Here is a 15,074-nt window from a genome sequence, read left to right as displayed (position 1 = left end):
TTTGCATTTCAAACCTTTTGTACGGCAACAATGCAATTTAAATCATGCATCACATATTTCAAGCAAAGGGGAATGTACATTATTCTTCTTTAACTTCTTGGCTTAAGAAAAATATATCTTGAACAGAGAAGAATAGCCGCGACCCTTAAATGGATCAAGCGGTAGACAATGAATGAATGAATGAATGAGAAGAATAGAAAAATAATTCAGGAGCCTCATTAGGTTATCAAAAGAAAGCAAAGTGACAACAGGCAATAACATGAGCGTGGGAGAGGATTTTCCGAAGCATGCAGATTTTTCTCTGCATCGAGATCTTGAAGACACGCGAACAAATATTAACAGCGATCTGTCTGCCTGTCCGTCTAACCATCTGCATACTGTTTATGCCTGTCACTAGCATATTTAGTTCTCCATCTTTATCTCTCATTCGTTTGCCATTCTTCCTCCTGTCTCTTTTTCTACCAGTCACTTTCTCTCGCGTCACTTCAGTTGCCGTGTTTTGCCTAAATCACCATCACCATGTGACGAGGAGCCGGATCACAATAATGATGACAATAATGACTGGCGTGGCATCAGGAGGGTCCGAGGTGACAGACGGCTCAATCTGTAAGTGCTACTACAGATAATGAGATGCTACCTATCTTCCCGTTTCAGTCACAGTGCAGGACACCTGTCACAACACACCTAAAGCTGTCGGTACACAGCACACTGCATATCTATGAATAATTTGTGCAAATAACTGTCAGAGAAACTGACACTCAGCGCCCCTTTTTCACTATCCCGCTCGCTTTCTCACTTTCCTCTTTTTCCCTCCCTCCAGCCCTTTCACCCTCTCCCTCACACACACACACACACACACACACACACACACACAGAAACACAAGCACAGACCCACACAGACAGTTTACATCAGTTAGGGAGAGAGCCCAGCCAAAAGTGAGCCAAGCATGACATCTCATTTTCAGCAATAACACCGGGCTGATCCTGCTCCTCCCTGGCAAGTCAAATGGAAAAAGAGCGGTGCATTGCGCAGGATCATGAATCCGCACTGAAGGTAGGTATGTACATATGAGAATTTGGATGTATTGTGTCGATACTTAAACAAACATGCCTATACGGTAGAAGATCTTCATGCTGACTACTGAAACCGATCTGAGGTTACTCCCCGTAGTGCACTCACTATTTGAGCAACGGGATGCACACACAAAACAGACCTTGTTGAAGATGTGCATGTCCCAGCGTTGCATCTATGCTCACAAAAAGGGAATCTAAACAAGAAAGAAACAGTATTCAACCATTCTAGCGGTCTACTTGTGTATGGTGTTTATTCTTAGATGTCTTACTACGAATATAAAAGAATACACTTTTTACATTCCTCCACATTGCTGTATGATCCTCATAAATCATGCATATGTTTTTGTACTACTGAGTGTGCCGTGTTTCCGTAACAGGGGTTAAAATGGTTCTCTGAGAGAGGTTTTGTCTTAAAGCACTGTACTATGGCTGTCAGCTGAGCTCGGAAGAAAAACATCGGCCAAATGTGCTGCACATTAATGCTTGAACCATTTCAATTTTACCATGGGTTCTCCTCCCGGGATGCCCTCAGGTCAAATTGTCAACTTTCTACCCGAGATGTCAAAGAGTAATATCAAGATTTCCATTAAATTTTCCCTGGAGAATGAATTCTAATGTTCTGGGTGAACCCTGTGACCTTTCATGTCGAGGAGGCAATTTCCAGCTGTGCACGAGAAATCTGTTCTGAATCTGCCAGAACGTAACAGTGAAATGTACGCACTCCAGACTCCAAAGAATAAAATAATTACACACTCCACTTGGACACATCTGTCCATCCATCCCTTACCTTTACCACTTATCCTTTAAGGGTCGCAGCGGGCAGGGCTTGTGTCCAGACCAGCTGACAGGCGGGGCACATTGTGGATAGCTGGTCCACTGTGACCTTATCACAGGGTCACTTTGACACTGAATTAGCTTTAACTTAACTACCGTGATGCAACTCATAATCAATCTTAATTACCACAGTCATATATCCCACGTATAACTTTGCTACTCTCATGTTTAAGGGGCTACATAATGGCCTGGTAGAGTCAAATTAAACATATTTTAAGGGTTATTGTTGAGGCAGGGGCCAAATACTACAAAGCCAAAATCAATCCAATACGTACACATAACTGCTTTTCCGTCATCCACAAAACGCAGATGAAGGATGCGTTTTGCCCCTCGCCAGACAATACCGTAGTGAGCTTTCTATCAAATCGAGGACATTCCAAATAACGGATTGGACACCATGTCTGACATCCTTCCGCTTGTTATAAAGTATGGTTATCAGGACCCGTAATGCAGACAAAGACAGGAAGTAAATCAACCAAGAGACGGACGAGGTGAGTAACTTCAAAAGACAGCATGAAATAACAGCTATGGTCCGAGAGTCACTTCAGAGCGGCAGATCATGACACGGCTCGTAATTGTAATAGCCGAATAAAGTGGCCAAAAGGACAAATCAACATTGTAATACTCAAACACATCCCAAGACTGTTGTTTAGGGCGTCAGAGGCGACGCCCGTGTTGTATTCCACATTCACTGTTAACGTTCTGTCTTCTTCTTTCTCTCTCTGACAGAAGTGCACTGTCTCCCTCTCTCGCCCTCAATCTCAACCTCACCCACTCATAATCATATGAAATAGAGGCCGCTGCTGACACGACGACAGGGACGGAAATGAATCACTCATTTTCCTCTGTTCAGCTATAGACACAAATACAAACGCACAAAAACTCACTCTGGATACAGTCCTTCAAACTCATGGGTCCGTGGTTTACAATGAATCTGGTGTGTGCGGGTGGCTGTGTCTTAATGTTTGCAAGTACTTTGTATTTACAGCATTTCATCAGGTTGAACGGTGAACAAACCAAAAGGACCGGAGTGGAGAGATGAGGTCGGAGGCAAAGAAGAAGGAAAAGACGAGATAGCAAACAAAGAGTAAGGGGTGATTTGATAGAGAGAGTAGAGGGGAGATTGCTTTTTGAACAATGTGCTTTGGAACAGAGTCCAGACGGCCTGTTGTGTCAAGACCAACTGGAATTCAACAACTTCAGTGTGTGTGGATGTCTTCAGCCCTGCACAAGCTTCACATCCACAGTACCAAATGGTCATGAGAGTGATTGGATGAATGAAAAAAAAAGAGCTAAAAAGACGGACATGTAGCTGTCAAACTGTTTAAAAGGTCCTTCCAATATAATGCATACAAGTTTGAGTAATAACATTAAATTCAGTCATTAAACTAATGTCAGCTTAGTGTACATTTAGTAATAATACTAATTTACAGTCAGTGTGTAGACAGTATTAAACTGCATTCGTTTTTATATTGGTGTACCAAAAGAACTGTGAAGTCTAAATATAATTGATATTGATAAAAATAAAACAGGAAATACGAAACTCAAGATGAACAAAACACTGGGGATCACAAGAAAGTAACTTTACATAAACAGAGACACACACAAGGAAGGGGCAATCACAGAATTCATGAACAATAACGTCCGCCAAGAGACAAAAGTCTACGAAGAGTTCTTTCACAAAGGTCCAAAAGACGCCTTGGTCCTAGAGGACTATGAAAGATTTGTTCTGCCTAATCCAGTACAAAAGTGGTTCGAATGGCTTCAAATAAGAGTAGAACAGAGTAGCAAAACGTTAACAGAAATGTCCCAGCATACTTACACATCAAAAGAGACGCACACATGCATATACACTGTGTTCATTTAAGAACAAGGTCGAGAGGAAAGGCTAGAGGAGAAACTGCTGGGAGATCAGCAGGGAAGCTGGTCCATTTCTTCAGGTGCATAAATACTGACAGCAGACTCACCAGACCTTCGAAAGTGCTCCGGGCACATGGAGGAGATTTCCACCTTGTGATGTGAGAGATCTGCTGGGATGGTCTACTGACAGCATGTTGGATATGTTCTGCGGAGCCGGGCCTTGAAGTGCATTGAAGAACAGGTGGCGAATTTTAAACTGTATTCCGAGAACAACAGGCTCTGAACAAAAGGTTCTGGAGAAATGTGTTGTGATGTCTTTTGTCCTGGTTAGAACTGGTGAGGTTTGGAATCTGTTTTAATCTATCGATAGATTTGTTTGGAAGACCTATATAAAGGTTCCATCCATTAAATGCACGCGGGTTTTTCCTTGACCTTTACAGCCGTGTGAGTAATCGTACACGTCTCTTTGCTGAACATACGCTTATAGTTGAACACATATTCAGTCACTCCTCATCAGCTCTCTCATCAAGGGAGCTCTACTGATGCAAATTGATTGGACAGTGCCAATGCACTGGACAACCAGGGTGACATGCAGGTTGTGGACCAGCCATGTCTCGACCATGTCAATTTGTTACCATGGAATTAGTAGTATTATGGGCACTAGTATTGTTTCCCCATATTTATTCTAGATATTAATCATATTTACTTAGAAAACCTCTTGGAAATGGTCAAAAATCATACTTATGATGACATTATGTACAAATATTTATGAGGTAATATCATAAAATGTCAAATGTATCATATTGACTGTAATTACTGATCAGAAGTTTTTATTTCATAGCAAATAGTCAATTTTTATCACATTAGTTTTATTCTGCTACCTTTACCACAAAGTGCCCAATCAGGGCAGAGCACTTTTTTTTTTTTAATTATTCAATGTTTATTAGACATTTTTTGTTGAATCAAGACACATAATTATGTTCTTTAAGGGCTCAGACAGGATCACATGTTGAAAAAAATATGTTTACCACTCAAAATTTCACCAGAGTCAAAATGTCTGGGGTGATTTTCTTGTTTCTGACTTCTTGGTTGGAGGGGAATGAACAGGCTTGCCATTTAAAGACAATGCAACATCTGGTGGATTTTTTCAGCATAACATTGCTCAGCCAAATGGTGGAGATGGCTCAATCAGGTTGATTTAAGTTCAACACTACTCTCAATAAGATATAGTGGCTTAAAATATGTTCTACCAAACGGTTGAGCAGGCAGTTAATGGCACTCAGAAGAGCACGTACCTCCGCCATGGCCCACTTGTCCCCTTATATTCAATCAAGTCACACCAATTTGCACACACACTCATCAAACCCTCAAATATGCCTGATTTGTTTCATCAAGATCCATTCACTATTCTTTGGGATTTCATAGAAAATGTCACCAAAACGAATTATCCTATCTCGCAACGGAAAAGAAAGTGATTCGTTGCTTCTTTCTTTGAGTTCTCTCCAAATTTTGGGGAACTTACCAACCAACAAACGGGACCGACGGACAGGGATGAAAACGCAACCTGGAGGGAGGAAAACTAGCTCTGATGAGAGACATGCAAGCGTGTGATCTCTCAAGCTGTACGTGATATCTCGGTGCTTCGAAAGAGCAGCGAAGAATACGTAATTAGGCCTGAAATGCTTTCTTGCGCTGCATGCAGATTTACAATAGCATCCGCACTCGACATGCTAATGATGCAGGAGGAAATCTCCATTACACAGAAATAAATAACCCAGTCTGTCAGTTGTGTGGTCTTCATCTCCACAATTGCCCTTTTGTAATTTGATTATGCAAACATCCGATCATCGTGCCTCATGCTGCATGATCTTTGTGAGATCATCTCGACGAGGACCCAGTGCAGACTGCATCATACCGTTGCCTGATGTTAACGCATGGCCTAAATGTCTCAATTCACAGGCTGAGTTTCATATATTATACATATGCCCAGTTGAAAACAAGTCATAATGCATATAACCTATGGTCTGTTTCACGTTCGATGTAACGTTTACCTTCAGTGCCACCTGACATCTACCAGCTCGACAAGCCTTGTGAGGCCCCCTGCGTTCATGTGGATGCACCAGGGCTTGTGAGCAGCAGCTGTGATGCAATAAAACCCCACACAGTCCGCACATGTTTTTTAGTGAAACCCCCTGCGAGGCAAGAAAGTGAGAGCAGGTGTGCGAGTCAACAACCGAGGAGGGGGGACAAGTGAGCTCACGGAGGAGAAGGAGCCGTCGTCTGGTGAATGTGTCACTGTCGTTTAGAAAACGACGCTGAATCAAACCTTAATCGGATATTGTGGACTATGTACATGTGGCCGTTGAGTCAAGGATGAAGAATATATTGTGGCCGAGTCAAGGATGAAGAATTTATTTATAGAGTAGAATAGAACAAAAAAGAGTCTGTAATTTACCGCGCGGCATCAACATTACCAGTAGCCATCGCTGCAAACGCCACAAAATGAACAAACCCTGGAAGGTCGTGTCTCCGTGTCATTCCAGGAAGTTGCTGGTGAATTGACAGCGCGCCCGATCACTTCCTACTTGACTACACCGCTGACAGAGTGGAAGGATTAGAAAGGAGGGAAAGGAGGGAGGAGTGAAGTGGTGCCTCTAACGGATGCTGTGTATCTCCGTCGCACCACCCATCTGTCTTTTCTGTCTCTGTCGTTCCTTGGAGGCGCATGTGTCCTCAGCACTGCCAGGCAAAAGCTGCCACCAAGCCCCCGAACCGCAGAGCTTCGGGCGGCTGAGTCGGGGAGGGAGCGAGAGCGTGAAAGAGGGAAATGCAGCGAGGAGGGAAAGAGCGTTGCAGTGATGATAGAAATGTAGGCGGTGAAAAGAGAAAAGTGACATCAGAAACTCCTGTGAACGCTCGCCACAGACTCCGCGGCCTTGTGCACGTCTGTCCTCGTGCTCACCATGTGTGTGACATTTTTTTTTTGCCGTGCGGCTGACCTTTCGAACGGCAGCCGTGTGTGTGATTCGCGAGGAAACCTTTGAAAGTGTGCGTCAGCGTGTGCACAAATCCGCCTCAAATAGCAAACAGGGGTATTTCTGACTTGCTGTACATTCATTTTTTCGCATGTTTACATTAGGGTAATGCCGAAGGAATGTCATCATCAGATGACTGAGTAGCTGCGGTTCATCTTGCCGGCTACGCCTGTCAACGTGAAGCAAAGGTTTTTCCAAGCCTGCCAACAACCACAGGGCAAGCTTATGTTTTTACCAAACCCTTGGCAGAACGGTGTGTGCTTCGGAGTGACTGCTGCAGCTGCCTCTCTCTGGTAGAACAGTGTGGATTAGAGGCGGAATGGGGACTTTTGCAGCTTCCAACCATTGTTGCAGGTGAATCAGTTATGTAACAAACGCAACATGTGGCTCAGTTTCAAAGCCACATTTCTTTTTAATAGCTGTAATTTCTTTTTGGTATGTCCTTTATGCACGTTTCTGTCCCTGTAACAATCATTTCATGTTGAAAAAAAAAGGATGTGTGCATCGTCCTCAACAACGCTTTTGGGACCAAAACAGAGAACACAAAAACGAATTTTGTAGAAGACTGGAAATAAAAGTCTTCCAGAAAACACAATTGCTGTTTTTTTATGTGAGCGATTAAGTGAAATTTACAGTTCAGTGAGAAAAAAATCGAAACCTTTTTCTTTTATTTAGGAATGTGAGCAAATTTTCTCATATAAACATCAGCGCAGTACAGTGCCACACACACACACACACACACACACACACACACACAAATATTCTCACGCACACTCGTCTAAGCTTTTGTCGCCTGGCTGGCGGATTAAGTTTGAGCATTTGTGAAATCATTTGAATCCCTGGGGCTGCATAGGGGAGTGCAGACTATCTGTGTGCGTGTGTGAGTGTGTGTGTGTGTTTGTGTTTGGGACCTGCAGTGAGCGTCTGTTCGATTCAGCTCTGCTGTGACTGCACACCAGTAAAACTCCAGAAAAAAAAGCAAGTTTTAAAAGCACACTGGAAAATGAAACAGGAGAACAAATGAACTCCCTTTGGCTTGTTTTAACAGAGGATGTACAGCAACCGATATTATTATTGACCAAGGGGAGAGGCAGCATTTGTTTGACTATCGATTGCTTCAAACCAACAGCTACTTTCTACATTTTAGCCTCTGTGACTCCAGACTCTCAGTCTGAGGAGTTACGAATCGCAGAGCATCTGAAAGAATCTTTTTTTTTTTAGACATGAATGAAGATACACACATCTACGCACCATTGTCAATGGGCAATACTGAAATCAGCTTCCTAGAACAGATGTGTGTCTGCAGGCTCCAGGTTAGGGCAATAGACAATATTTCTGATCTCTAATCCCCTGGAATAAACTAGAATTATTCTGCCCTCCACACACCTATCTCTCTCTCCTCCCACCAATGCGTCTGGCCTGCCCGCAGAACTGCGTGAGCATGCGATGGTTTTCCGCCTATCTTCCCCAATTCACACTGGGCGCCACCTCTCTCTCTCTCTCTTTTCCTGTTCCCCAGTTTATTCATTTCAAGTTTACATACGTGGCCTGTACCCAAAGCAGCATTTTACACCAGGTTGAGGGCACAGTCTTTCACAGAAACAGGTGATCCACCATCAGAACCCGACAAAGTGAACCCCCGTGGTGTTAAAGTGCCAATAGATTCACGGCATAATGAATTTCCATCTGCAATCGTGCAATTCTTGTCCCCCAAGGTGGCGGAAATGGCGGAAGGTGGAACAACCGGCGTAACAGCCAAACTCTACCCAGCGAAAGAAAAAGAGTCACATTGTCAAGGGAAGCAAAGACGCTGAAGAGGGAGAGTGATAGAAACTGAGGTAGAACAAGAGTGAGTGGGCACTCACTCGATGGAGAGACGTGAGAGGGTGCAGAACAATGCTGTTGTTGTTGATGCAATGACATGGGAAATAAGTAATTAGGGTTGTTGTTGTTTTTTTTTTAAATCACAGCATATAAATTGTCATTCTTCTCGCTACTTGCACACATTGCTCATAGAAAAGAAATTCTCCCTAAACGGCTCCCCATGCAAGATTAAACATTTACGGTTTCTCATTGAGCGTGGAGTGCAAATTCAATGGGGCAAAACATGACTTCATCATGAATTTGTACTTATGTGTAAGGCGGCACGTTTGATCTGACTCGAGGGGGTTAGGGTCAGGGTCCCGTTGGCTCCGAATACATGGACTCAAGACTCAAACACTCATATTTGTCTTTCCTGCACGCATTCCTCCTAGATCACTTTGTAATGGAAATGTTGCATTTCTACTGTCTCATCATCATTGTGATGAAAGATGTGCATAAAAAAAGACTGCTTCCTGTGACTGTACCGTAATACGTATTGTAAACTGTTGTGCAGTTCACAATACGTATTATTGGGGGGATTCTTTCTTGGCCCATGTCCCATCGTTTCCTCCAGGTTTCGTGGAAATCCGTTAAGTCATTCTTTTGCATAATCTGACAAACAAACAAACCAACCAACAACCAAACAAAAGGACGAGCGAAAACGTCCATTTATACATGTAAAGTAACAACAGGCAAACCAAATGAAATCAGTCTCAGTCTGTTGACAGGTCAAAACCTAAAGACATGCCGTTTCTTTAGGGCCATGGCACAAATTAGAATGCAAACAGATGCTTCATTAGAAGGTACCGCCACGGAATACACTGTGCCTAGACATGCCCAGTTACACACACACACACACACACACACACTGGGACAGAATAGAGATACTGTCTCTCTCTGTGCAGATGCAGAGTGGGTGACAGAGCTAAAATATTTATACCCAGATCTTAGCGGTCCGTACCAAGAGAGGGAGAGAGGCAGAGTGAAAGATGGATAAAGAGAGGGAACGAGAGAGAGACTCGAGAGGAGGGCTACTGTGTGTGTGTGTGTGTGTGTGTGTGTGTAAGAGGAAAAGCAGTGATAACAACTGAGTGGGGAAGAGAGGGAGAGAGAGAGAGATGAGTGTGCAGCACAGATGCCAAATGAATCTAGGGCAGTTCAAAAAAAAAAACAAGGCATTATTTCAAAATCCACTTTGTACATGTGTTCAAGTATGGGTGTGTAATTGTATTTCTACATTTGGGCGTGCGTGCATTTGTGTGTGTGTGTGTGTGTGTGTGTGTGTGTGAGAGTGAGTGCGTATGTTTTGTACAGGAAAATATGTAAGTATTCATCTAATTTGAATGCAACATGCCAGAGGCTGTGATTAAAGAAGAAATACCACAACATTCTTTTTTTTTTGCTCAGTCTTTGTACATTTTATTCATCATCCTTTAACAATGACAGAGCTCTCTGCATCACACCCACTCTTCCTCCAGCACGTTCCGTCTCTCTCTCTCTCTCTCTCTCTCTCTCTCTCTCTCTCCCTTCCTCACATATCCTCAAGATTTTTTTTCTCTCTCTCTCTTTTTCCCTTTTGCAATCATCAGATATCAGACTGCAACACTGAAGGATTTTGTGTCTGTGAGCAAGGGTGTGGGTTAATAGGGGTGGGGGTTTGGCACAAAGCAAAGACGATGGCAGATGGTGCCCTTACTTACTGTAACACACATACAGTACACACACACACTAAACGCTAAACTCAACAGATGCATCCTTATACAGAGAAAAAGGAGCACGGAGAAGATAACACGCATGGCTCATATTAATAAATGGCATGAATCAAATTCATCTTTGGTTCCAAATGAAATTAACCGCAACCACTTTGAACTGCTTTTATCTTTGTTTGCTGAGATTCTGCCATTCAGAGATGCCTTCTGCTCATTATCACAGGAAACTGACAGAAATATATTTTAAAAGGCTGCAGCTGTTTCTACTTGTTTAAATAAGAAACAGCGTACGCCCAGATACTTATCTGTTTTTTTCTAAGAAGCTTATTTTGTCAAAGATGTATTCGTTAAACATTTTCATATTACAATGCACTGAAAAAATGGGTAAATCCAGTTGGTATTAGTGGATAGTTCACTGCAGTAAGAGTCTGAAAATAGCACTCTGAACAGTAACAGCTGCATATTGTATGAGTCATGTCAAGCTTCTGCTTCCTCGGGAGATTATTAAATCTGAAAATGCATCCAAACGCTGGGCTTCATTGAAGATCAGTCGAATTTGGTGGGTTTTTTTGTTCTCTGTGTTGCGTCATAGAAGCACAAATTCCCATCTATATTGTAGTGCATGACCACTGCAGGCGCGCACACAAACACACACACACACACACACACATAAATATATATGACATGAGCCTCTGCTTCTCGAGAATTCAGTGTATTTTTAAAGAAAGACAACCAAACATAACAGGTCTAAGAAACACTGCTCAAACAGTTCCGACAAAATGGCTGAAGGAGTCAGGAAATATTGGACTCAGTGTCTTTTTTAAGAACCAGCTCGCGGTGCCAGAGGAATCACTGGATCACCGGAAGTGAGTGTTGAAGTCCAACACCCAGATTAATGGCTTAAGAACTTCAGACCTCGAGTGTGTCTGGGTTTGGTTTCTTTGTGAGCGTAAGGCATCAGCTGTACTTCAGTACCTGGATTATCAAAATCGAACTTGCTTTTGGTGTGTCCCGCCTCCAGACAGCTAGAAGCGTAGTGTAATGCTACCCACTGCACACCAGCCCTGCAATCAGGCTCTGAATATATATATATATATATATATATATATATATATATCTTTAGTACAAAATTGTACAGAGGTTTATTTTTTTGGTCACAGTATACAGGTAAATGCCAAATTATATGGTTAATTTGCATTTTTGACCACACAATACATTTCAGAAATCTTAGAATGAACTCAATTTTAACGTTTAAAATATTATGATTGAAATGATGGTGCCATTGACCCACTTTCTTTTTTCTATAATCGACTGTGTAAACAGACCTTTTGTAGCATCCGTGACATTTCAAACTCGTCTGCTTATTTAATGGCCTGTCAATCAAACTGTCAGCCTGTCATGACAGGTTTGAATCCTGTGCTTTGAATTTTGGCAGTGGAGTGACACTCTTCTTTGCATTTGGTCCACGGTTTGTGGCTTTAAAGCGACATTATGCAACTATTTTACCTTAAAATAACAATTTAAATTCCAAATCCTTTTGATGGCACACCAAATTGGAATAGAGAGAACAAGTTCTAGGTGTACACGTTTCAGGTAATTCATTTTACTCAGCAAGTATTTTTAAGAATTAATACAAGACCTGAATGCTGTATAGTAACAAGGCATGACACTGGGAGAAGTTTAACATTTTAAATGGATACAGTTGAATTATCCCTTTTTTGAAGGACAAAGGCTTTGACACACAAACTGCAGATATTCACACACCCCAGTCAACAAAACAACTTGTACTGTACGTCCCTCTGTGCTGAAGGGAGACACGGATGTCCGTACACACATCGGTGCACTCGCCCATGTTGTCACAGTATGTCACCACCTTCTCGCAAACAGAAACGTATCGCTGCAACCTCTTCTTCCCGCGCAACAGCTTTTTCCATCAAAAAGCACACTGGGCTACTAAGTGACAGCCACAGGAATCTGAGTTGTGAATCTCTTCAGGAGTGAGGACAAATCCAATATCACGGAATGACTGGCCTCAACATATAATGACTGCTTTGGGGGGGGGGGGTCAATGGAGCGTAACCGAGGAAGTTGGACTCCAGGTGAATTGAGGTAGCAGGTGTTGGGTTCATGTGATTCTACTGCAAAGCGCCTAATGCTCAGAATTGTGCTGTAGACATTGTTTTAAGATAGTTTAGATAGATTTTCCTTCCTCATTCTATTACAGTCAGGTTCACAAGTATGAGACAGGCCTGTGCCTGTCAACTTACAGTATCTGTCACTTAAGGGGTTCTAGATTTTACGACTTACCAACTTTTCTTTACTCCCCATCTGTTGCCTTTCTTCCAGTAATATTCTTGTTTCTCCTCTTTTTCTGTTTCATGACTCCCCCTCTTAATTCCTTCCCCTCAGTTTTACACTTGCCCTTGCTTGTCTGCCTTCACTCCCCGCACTCCTCTCACATCTCATCCCACCGTGGACAGGAGAAATCGCGTTTCCCCGCATCAACACTTTCACACCACCACGCAAAAAGCACAGCCGATGGACCTGCGCGCGAAACATTCTGTCGCATTTGCCTGTCAGAAACCTTGTCAGCACATCGCTGTCTGCTGTGTCTCTCCGTCCCTTGCCCAAAGGGGACCTCCTACATGTCCCTGGCAGTGGAGGGGAGCGTTGGCTGTTGTGAAACACGACTGTCGTATCGATTGCACTGAGCACCGCAACAGCTGGTAGTGCTGAAAGAGAGCACAGTGCGCTGTGGCCAAAGATGTGATGTGCAGGCGCAAGTGTGAATGTCTCCCAAGGGTTATCCCTCTCAGGATCTCTGTATAATCCGTTGTGATGGATACGTCCATCTTTACAGAAAGTCATTGCCTCTATGACTCAGAGATCAAGAGAACTGACCACCACTTGTGACTGCAGAGGCCGCTGTTGCTCAGCAAATCTACATAGTGTTGTTTTTGTATGTAAAGGATGGAGTTTCCAATGGCAACCTGCAAAAGTTGCTGATAGTGAGCAATGTGAAATAGTGAAAGAGGGATAGTGAGTGACACAATCAGTCGGTCGTGTAGTCAGCAAAGCAGCCAGTCACCCTCCCTCCCACCTGCTTTGTTACTTCATCGGTATTCATCAACAGCAACACTAAACTACATGACTATTGCATTTTTTGCGTGTATTGTTTTGACTCTGAAAGGGATAGTTTTCACACCGGTGTTATGGGCCGACGGAAGTTTGTAAGTGAATTTAGCATCTCCGTGTTTTGTTCTTTAGCCAGTTACAAAACATCTTCAAAACCTCGGTCATCTGATCGGCGTGTACTGCTACAGCTCCACATCACTGTGTACAATCCATCGCATCCCAAAACCATCAGACGGTTGACCTGCCTCGGAGTGCAACATGAATTAATTAGGTCACCGAGGTAGTAAATGTCTTGGCCCCTCGGCGGCACTAATGGCTTAAAATATTAACTATTCAATAAGTACTAAAGCTCCTGCGCATCTGGTTCCCACTTGTCCCACAGGCAAAAAAAAATAGAAATTCCAGTTTATCTCGCCACAACAACTGCAATGAAAAATGAGACTACATTTTTGAGTAAACCAGCATGAAATACAATGAGTATTGATGTTCATATACTGTACTTTAATCTGTCTTGTTATTTTTGGTGCCATTATGTCTCAGAAACCCCTTTCCATATATTTATCTTAGTTTCAATGCAGTTTTCAATGCAGTTTTCTTTCTGCAGTGATCCAGTGTTGCAAAAGCATTTTGTCTCTTTAACCGTATTTCAAGCTCAAAGTGAAATCCACAGAAACACTTTGCATGTGTTGGATTTCACACAAGGGAAAGAAAGCAGGGAGAAAATTGCACTTCAGGTTCCTTCAAGTGTAACATCCATCACCTCCATTGAGAGCAACCCCCAACAGATAGCGCTATGGATTCCCCGAATTATGGCAAACATAGTTCAATAGTATTCTGATGAACTGGAGATTACACAGCGACAAGGCAGTGGGTTCGGCGTGTGGGTGGTCATTATTCAGGTCTCCTCGGGCCTCCCTTCCCTACTGATTTCCTCTCCCCGTTTTTTCCCGGTGCACCACTGAGCTGTGATTGCAATTGATTGGAGACTGCTCATCACTCCTCCAAGGGCAACATCAGGAATCATCGACATCGGGAGGAAATGGATTTAGGTAGATAAGTGGAATGTGACAAATGGACGTAGCATGCGGAGCAGGAAGGAAGCAACGTTTGGAAACCAAAGTAGAAGAAGAAAATGAGGTCGGGACTATAGCTTGGCAGGTTTTTCCTCATGGGTTTTCCCCTTAACTCAAGTGGGTGTGGCCAGTGATTGATGGCGCCCAGGCTTCGGTAGGGATGGTAAAGGCTCTGGGAGAGGTTTTCCTTATTGATTGGAGTGAAAGCAAATTTACTACACACGTGTATGAGGGAATCCACCTACTTATCAACCTGATGTACTCCGATGGCGTTCTGAGCAGAACCTGATTCAGCACTTATTAACTATTGATCAGCCACTGACTGAAGAAAGGGTGCTGTCTTATCGACATCCGTGCTTTTAGTTTAACACCAAGGTCAACTGACGGTTTTGCACGATTCTTGAATTGATCTATTCATGAGCAATGGGAATCTATTGAATGACCCTCACCGTAGTTGACCTATATTCACATCATTTGGTCATTTTCATATT

General features: G+C 43.0%; 1 protein-coding gene across 1 annotated transcript in view; it reads right to left on the bottom strand.

Annotated features, from left to right (window-relative positions):
• The window catches only part of LOC118289214 (protein phosphatase 1 regulatory subunit 29), a 47,122-nt gene that overhangs the window by 30,625 nt on the left and 1,423 nt on the right, over positions 1 to 15,074 (bottom strand). The window lies entirely within an intron of this gene.

Source organism: Scophthalmus maximus, chromosome 17, assembly GCF_022379125.1.
Source record: "Scophthalmus maximus strain ysfricsl-2021 chromosome 17, ASM2237912v1, whole genome shotgun sequence".
NCBI lineage: Eukaryota > Metazoa > Chordata > Actinopteri > Pleuronectiformes > Scophthalmidae > Scophthalmus > Scophthalmus maximus.
The sequence above is the reverse complement of the archived record's forward strand: the minus strand, read 5'-3'. Positions and strand labels throughout refer to the sequence as shown.